We start from the raw sequence: 9316 nt of genomic DNA on the forward strand, positions 1-9316 counted from the left end.
ACTGGGTTTTTACGATAATCCACTTGGCCAAAAAGCTACTCAAAGTTATAAGACGCAAGTGGTCATACTCACTGTAACGTTATTTTATGCCCAAATATTTAAGGAGCCCTAATAATGGAGGACATGTGCTGGCACTTATTTGTTATGCTTTTATTTCCTTGAAAGCATAGCAAGTAAAAACAAAGTCAAAATAAACGTTTCCAACAAAAATGGTATGAACAGTGCCAATAAAATTTCAAGTTCGTACTCAATTCGAACATCATACTTTTTTACAAAAATAAAAAATATCCAACATGTATAGCAATTCGTTTCGCTTGAAAACATGTATTTTAATTGATTGGCTACATACTGTCGTCTAACCATCCTGACATTCAATCTGTAAACCCAGAACAAGACATTGTCGCACCCATATTTAACGATTTTATTGCATCAGTGGCTAAAAACGTAAGAAAACACAACAGGAAACGGGTCCCAACAAAAACTGGAAGATTGGAAAACCAAATATGATTTGACAGTTAACTGCTAAAGCAATTATTCTTTTGAGATGAGACAGTGACATTAGTATTCATTTACTGAGCTTACTATTTGGCTGGTATTTTTTGTCAAGAAAATAAAAGAAATAGTATTAAGTCATGAGTTTTAATGATCATAATTCAGAATGGAAAACCTTATAAAGTAATTGTTTCAGAAGCTAAATATATTTATTATAATTGCTGCACATGTTTCTGTAAAGTCAGTTATACACCCTTCAATCTCCAAGAATACGGGTACTACAGTACGGTACTACCTCTATTAAAGGATATAGTTGTACAGGTACTAATTGATTCTCAGTGTTACTCCTTTTCTTTTTGACTGTGACAATACCGTTACTTATTTCACAAATCCTTATCTGGAGCTCTGCAAAAGCTTTATGTTTTGACACAATCAAATCACCAAAATTAGCATGTACTGATCTGACTATGTATGCTTGATAAACACATATGATGTCAATTTAGGTATTCAAAAAGCAATTAGAATAGAAATATAATAAAAAAAAGATCTATTGTGATAGTATCGCAATAGTGAAGCTATGGATAGCCTATTGTAATAGCATTTTCAACTATCAATAACTAGCGCGATAGTCATTTTAGCTGCAATAGTCACCCCTAGTCATATGTCACCAAACCCTTTGGGAATTAACATATTCACCTCAAGTTCAGGTATGTTTCAAAAACATTCTTCAGCATGTCAATTTTTCTAGTTTAATATTATTAAACAACAAGAAATCTGTGTTTGAAATACAAACAAAAACAACATATTTAAGGTCAAAAACACAATTTAAGCAAAACTTAATATCTAGATACATATTTAAGTTCCTACAATGTTTATTACAATAGAGACAAAACTTGCCTTTTTGCAAACTCTCAGTGTCAGACAATGAGGCACGAAACTCTTCAGTCCCCGTCCACTCTGGTCTGTTCTGGTATGCTTCCAGGAGCATGTCTTCAACTTCTGCAATTCTTCTTATGTTGAAAATGTACAGTCTGCACATAGTCGCCTTTGCCAGTCTAGTCCAACTTCCAGGATTAGGACAAGCACAAAGAACTCTGACTTCACATTCTCTATGATCTGTTTTATATAATCCCTGAACCTTACAAGATCATTTGTTTCTGGTATGCACTTTAATTTGTTCATATCATGAACAATTTTCTGTCTTGTCATTGGAGCGTTTTATCGATATTTCCAATCTGCATCAAACAACACTTTGAACAGTCTTGTTTCCTCTGCCATTTCATTTGAATTGCATCTTACAGAATAGCCATTTTTAATCATTATACAATGACCAAGCAGATGACCCATATTGTTAGCAAGGATGACACTGTTCTGCGACAGACTCAAGGTGCTACTAACAACCAGGTCAAAGTTATCTTACAAAGAAGCTTGTTTAAGCTAACCATTGGCAGATGCTCACTTGCTTTTATCACTAGACGAGCCAAGGTCCTAGCATTTTGGCTACCGGTAATCCTATGCATATCATTTTTCTTCTGTATGTGTTTCCCTCCCAATGAACACACCTGCAATGAACTGAACAACTTAATAATAGTATCTTTTTTAACAACTTCCTTTATATCATCATCATGCATTGTGCGTAGCATTTCTGCAACAGCCTTTTCATTTTCAGTATGCAAACAACTGTAAAGTAGGCTTTTGGCTTTCCGTACAGCACTTTTTGTGTCCGTCGTATTACCACTATTAGTATCATTTGGCCGCAATTTACACGTTCGGAGATGATGCCATAATAGTTTTTTCAAGTAAAATCCTTTACAGTACACACAAGGAACAAAATCTTGGTGTGAATGATGTTTTTCCTGATCAGTGTTTTTTCTTCGTGCTGTTATAAGGACACCTTCACTAATAACATCTATATTGTGTTTGAAGTTACCTTCATTCACAAGTTCTGTGAAAAGAGTTTCCCTCTGCTTTGATTTCTTTGGCAGAAGTCAGAAAAAAAAATGACTACATTTTTCCAACATGCATGTTCCACACTGACACTTGAAAAAAAAATTCAAAAACAATAATTTTAAAATATTTTAACACTTCCGGTAAACCGATTTTTTTTATCAACTCACTTGAAAAGTTTGACAACTGATCATCATCTTCAACGTCATTGACGGCCCTACTGGAAAGCCCTGTAAATTGTAATACAGCTTGAAATAAAATTAAACTTGAAATGTGTACAAAGGTCACGGAAGCCCCAACTGGGGATTGACTAGAAACTGGCAACTCCTTATGCACTGCACATTTATAGTACTTTAAATGTTCACCCTATATAACCAATGTTAGGAAAAATAACAAAGGGCCATAACTTGGCAAAGAAATATGCAAATGCAAATCCCAGCTTTTATGCACAACTACATACTAAGGCAAGTATTGTTAGTGAGTTTAGTGACTTTCTGTCCAGCGGTATGGGAGGATCGAGTTGCGTTGATAAAAATTTAGGTACAAATAAGAAAGCTTGTAAGAATTTTTTTCGGAGGTCACAGTGACCTTGACCTTTGACCTAGTGACCCCAAAATAGGTGTGGCCTGTAGAACTCTTCAAGGTGCATCTACATATGAAGTTTCAAAGTTGTAGGTGGAAGCACTTTGATTGTAGGGCCAATGTTAAGGTTTTAGCACGACGCGTACGTCAGACGGCATGACGAGCTGGCTAGAACAATACCTCGGGTTTTCTCTGAAAACGCCGAGCTAAAAACGATTTCCATCTTTAACAGAGCATACCTGCTGTTGAAAGTGCTGAACCAAATTTAACAACACTTTCTAGTTGTGTGTTTAGTTCCACTGCTTTCAGGTTCTGTATCATCAGAGTCTGTGTCAGGGATGTATGATGGATCATCATCTGAGTCACAGCCAGAATCTATTGAGAATATGAAACACAAAGCATCCATTACTATTCTTAGCAGAACAAAGCACCTATTCTGCGTTCATTTGTCGCTAACAGTAGCTACCATTTGCAATTGTTTGTAGACTGATGCAAGAATATTGACATTTCACTTGAACATTTTTGGGCCTACAAGTTCGAGTTTTCAGTCAGACCTTGTTTTTCTTTCAAGCAGTCATATCTTTAGGTCTGACAGAGTTTCGTGGACTGCTGTCCTAAACTCTACCTGTACAATCTTTGTTTTTCAGACAAGCTGTATAGAATTTCTTAAGAAACACAATTTTCAAAATCTCACTGTAATAGCAGAAATGTTTGAACTTTTTAAATAACTGTGCGAAGACTGACATCATAAACACAATAACATAGTCTTGAGCATAATAGGTTGTTTCCTTGGGTTTAAAAGCTGTTTGTTTAAGTTTTTCAATTACAACAGCTTGGCAGCTCACCTAAGCATTATATTTGTGATAAAACATAAAACCAGTATAAGGCATCTACCTCCAAAAGCAACTGCATACTATCTCACTTACAGTATTTTCGCATCCATGAGGAAATCAATCAGGGATGAAATGTCATTAGATCACAGTATTTGTCTACTACAGCACATTACGACATGAACTTCTGAGCTATTAAGCTTAACACATGGCTCTGCGACTTATGAGTAGAGTAATAGGTCTAATATTTATACCTTCTTGATTTGATAGATTGAATCCATAACTGGAACTAACTGGTTCAATCTCTTTAAAAGCCTCAGTTGGTTTGTACTGTGGATATACTGGGCTTAAACCTCCTGACTCCATACTGGCTTGTTGCGACTTTAGAGATTCTGACTCATGAAGGACATCTGGACTTTGGCAGTCTTCAACAGTTACTTCTATGTCGCATCAGATAGCAATTTCATATTTGTCATGCATGTGTATATGGACAAAGCCTTTCCATACGCACACAAATTTTGACCCCTGTGACCTTGGCCTTAAACTTAGGGTCCGCGTTTAGGTTTCAAATATGCATTTAGGTTTCGAAAAATGCTCATAACTTCTATGTCACTATAGTGATTGGACTGTCTGTCGGTCTGTCTGTCCGTCCGTCCGTCACACTTTGCGTTTAGGTTTCGAAAAATGCTCATAACTTCTATGTCGCTTCAGATAGCAATTTCATATTTGGCATGCATGTGTATATGGACATAGCCTTTCCATAAGCACACAAATTTTGACCCCTGTGACCTTGACCTTAAACTTAGGGTCTGCGTTTAGGTTTCGAATATGCATTTAGGTTTCGAAAAATGCTCATAACTTCTATGTCACTATAGTGATCGGACTGACTGTCAGTCTGTCCGTCCGTCACACTTTGCGTTTAGGTTTTGAAAAAATGCTCATACCTTCTATGTCGCTTCAGATAGCAATTTCATATTTGGCATGCATGTGTATATGGTCAAGGCCTTTCCTTATGCACAAAAACTTTGACCCCTGTGACCTTTACCTTAAACTTAGGGTCTGCGTTTAGGTTTCGAAATATGCATTTAGGTTTCGAAAAATGCTCGTAACTTCTATCAAGCGTTTATAGAGGGCATAAGTCATCCTATGGTGACAGCTCTTGTTTAAAACCAAGATTTCTGATACAAGTAGTAACACCTGCAGAGTACTGGTCAGATGTAAAGCAGTCTTAACAGCAAAGCTTTCAAGGTGCCTATGAACTCAATGGGGTTTTGAAATGATCTATACTTTGACAAAAAGCATTGTGCACAGATATTGAATAAGATGCAGCTGTTGACACCTCTGTGTTGATATTCTTTATTTGGTTCATGCTTGCCACTAATAAATATAATATCATTGTACCATTTTGTAAGAGATTATTATTGTAAACCCTCCGGTTTTTCTCCAAACACAGCTAAGGTAATAAGTGATGGATAATAACATAGCAAAAGTATTTTTTATGATTTATCATTTTAAGAGCAAATCAATTTAGCGGAATAACAATTGACAATCACGTTGTGATGGTATTAATGAACCGTACACAAATCATTGAAAAGCATTCTACATGTACAACTGTAAAATTCATAATATGAACAGTTGATAAATATTCATACATTCATACACATATACATAATATTGATATGCTTTGTAGAGCTAAATGAATATTGAAACATATAAAAGGAGGGCGTCAATGATGTCCTGTACTGTTGTAACTTAAATTATTTTCTGATCTGGCGTTTACTTTTGTTATTTAACCCTATTCCACTTGGAAGCACAGTGAAAACAGCATAAAACCAGAACATCATGCTAGTAACTCGCAGCCTCACATGTTCAGGTTTTATACTGTTTGCTGCTCATCAGTATCTAAGGGTTGGAAATGAAGCCTTTAAAACTTAAATTTAGTAATAAAGGTACTTAATTAAATTTAACTTTTTAAGGAACTACAAAAGCTTCAGTGTTTCAGTAAAAATACTTCACCGAATTTGGATGCAGTAATTTTCTTCATCTTCCCAACGTACGTTCTTTCCCTGACCTCTGGTTAATTTTTCAATACTTTCGCATTCAAGTTCATCCATTTGTAGCGTATCCATCACTTCCGACATTTTATCCTTCACAGTTTTACTATTCAGATCTACACTGTCACTGCAAAGTTATATCCAATTTCTATAAACTTTGGTAATTTCACCTCTTCCTTCTCTTCTACAAAGTTCAAAAGCCATCCTGCTGTTGGGTTGCACTTTTCGAGTTTTGAACGGAAACTGTTCTCATTTACAGAAATCGCAAAAAGTTTTTTTCTGTTTTTTTTTTCGACTGGCTCTCATTTTGACTCAAAGGTATGTTTCCGAAATGTTAATTCGCTAGACTTTTTAGGCGTAAGCTTTCTTTTCCGGGGATTATTATATCTGTCCCACACGCATTTTTTTGAGGTTGATGCTAGAGTGCCGTCCTTCTTTTTAGCAGTGAGATCAGAAAGGGCATACATCAATGCACCAATATGGTTACATGCTTCTCCGCTCCTGAAAATATATAAACATAATATTTGGACATACTTTCAAACTGCACATTGGTTTTTGCTCGAGCATCTTAAACTTTGATTAAAAGTTCCCAGGAACTGGTCCATCGAGAATAGCTTGTGACCAGTATATAGATCTATGGTAATGATTCGTATAATGCCGGATCAGGGATCGTAACTACTAGTTATTCTTGAATGCTCTGAGTCTGAGGTTTTATGAGTACATTCGTACACCTCAGCGACCCGGAGGGTAAATATAGCTGGGAGTTGGATTATTGCAACTAGGATCGTAACAAAGGCATGTCTCTTGATAAATTATTTATAGCGATGTTTCAATATTGTAAGAACTTAAATAAAAATCTGTGTACACCCACCCGGCTGTGCAATTACATTCCGCTGAATGAACCTGTCCAGTGACCTTTGACAGACAAAGCCACACACTGTGATCTGGATTTTCTTTCACATTTGCACAAGGTAGACATGGTAATACTTTGCATTTAATAAAACAATGTTCCCATTTGTTACTTATCTCATGGTACAAAATACTGTGTACATGTCTGTAAACATAATACACTTTTGATCTCAATTGTTTGTGTGTGTTCATTTTCAGCACAAAATAATTGTAGATGTCACTATCTGTTAATGTAGGAAAGTCCATTAAGTCACTACTCAACCTTTTTAAAACATCTGGATGTGGCAGCTTTTCACCGAGTGGCATAACAAGTTTTTCTGTTATCCTTTTTTCATAATTTACTTCCGCATTCCTGTGCACCTGTCGATCATTTAATCCTAGCTTTTGTACGCCTTTTGCCCTCAAGACAAGTTCATTCTTATTCCCTGACACATACTGATTGTGAAATCGTTAATAATCCTTCAATTGTACAACACTTAATTTGTCAATTTCGATGTCAGACGTACAGATAACGATCGTTTTCTTTCTCATCCGACGCCATTGCTACTGGAAATCAATACTACCCAGCGATTGAGAACCTCCAATTTCGGAGGGGGAGATAAGCGACTTTGCGAAAAAGGCTATACCTCTGTTACATATTGTCAATCTCCTACGCAGTGGCCTTCATTATTCTAGAAGATGCCCAAGGGAAGTAACTGCCGTGAGGAGTTTGACCTAATGTTTGCGAATGGGAGATATAGGCCCGACAATTCGAGTAAAATTACATATGCAAATTTGAATTTAAAAATAGTCATGAGGATGTTAAGCAGCCGTTTTATTAGTGGGTCTTCAGCTGTCGGGTCCAAGGGCCTGATAAACGACTTTGGACCCGACAATCGACTAAAGACCCAACAATACGGCGGTATAATTGCAGTTTGACCCACCATTTTACCCTATTTGAAACTATATACCCCGGTATGTTTTAAAGAAACACACAAATGCTTGGGAAATGATAATATTATACAAATATCAATTTACATAGAATCTACAGAACTCACATACATTATTTTGATATCAGATAAGTATCGATACTAACTTTTGATCGGAAATAAACTTACCTTGCATTGTTCATTTAATAGTGAGTTATATTTTCAATGAATGTATGAAAAGCAGGTTAAATGCATGTGTGTAAAGTGTCATCCCAGATTAGCCTGTGCCATCCACACAGGATGTTTCAAGTCTGCTTGAATCGTGAAAACCGCTCCTTGTATACCAAAGGATGGGCACAAACCCCAAACTGGACAAAGACCAAATAACACCCACTTAAAACACGTTTTTGTCCCATCCCAAAAAACGCCCAAATAATGACCAACAGAAAGAAAGCTCAGTCCCAAAAAATAACCGATTTATGGAATGCGCTCCATGGAGGAAGCAGGCAAGAACCTTCGTCATATTGGAAATCGATAAAAATCTATCAAAATTACTTTAACAATCAATATTTGACAGTAAAACCTACCGAATTCATAATAGAGAACGATCTTTTCATGTTTTCATACGAGACCCACCATCATCGGAATAAATAAATTAAAAATACACAATATTCAAGGCATTTTCCTCTCATGATACATTAACAATATACACAATTTTAAATGCCTGCATCAACAATTCTTTGAGATATTGAAGAGTAAAAACCATCGACAATGTCCTTAACCTTTGACCCATTAACCCATTGACCATAAAGCTCCTCAGTTCTTCTTAAGAACCATGGTAAGGCTTTGCAACCACATACCAATTATTTTTGGCAACACCTGCTGTGCCTCTCCATTTAAAGAGAAGTTCAATGCACCTCTGTGTCTTCTGTGTCAGTAGAACTGGAACAGTGCTCCCCCTTTTACCCCCGATTTCCACTCTTGACAATGATTTCAGAAGGATTCTTTCAGTTGCTCTTAGAGCTCCTGTAACTTCTCGCAGACAATCTTTGTTCTGCATTTGTTAACTGTAAGCATCTGAGCCAAAATCAAATTTTGTCGAATTGCTATACAACAGTTTTGTTTTATGAACTTTTATTGATTATGATGATTCCAATATGTATTGTTTGTTTCTGCATTTTACAATCATATTCTGAAGTTTGCAACCTAAAACGTTCATATTTGTATTTTTATGATCCATAATGATTTACCAGTAACCTTACAGTGTCCTTGCAGTAACGTTATTATAAGGAATTAAAAAAACTAAACCACTCTAAGAATAAAAAACTTTATGTTGACAAATGCTAAGTTTTATGTTTTTCTATCAAAAAAGAGAAAAAAATGTTTTCCAACATTATTGTTTTTCTAAAAAAAATCGTCTATTACGTTTGATAACAAATTTGTTGCAAAGTTGGCCATCAAACATCAGTGTTTGTAAATGATTTTTAATTCCAGTAATGTTTGACTTTGATTTTATTTTCTACATGAGTAAATGTATTAATTTTGTTCAATACCTTTTATTACAAATAAAAAAATGTTTGATATATGAAACAAA

Source organism: Dreissena polymorpha, chromosome 4, assembly GCF_020536995.1.
Source record: "Dreissena polymorpha isolate Duluth1 chromosome 4, UMN_Dpol_1.0, whole genome shotgun sequence".
NCBI lineage: Eukaryota > Metazoa > Mollusca > Bivalvia > Myida > Dreissenidae > Dreissena > Dreissena polymorpha.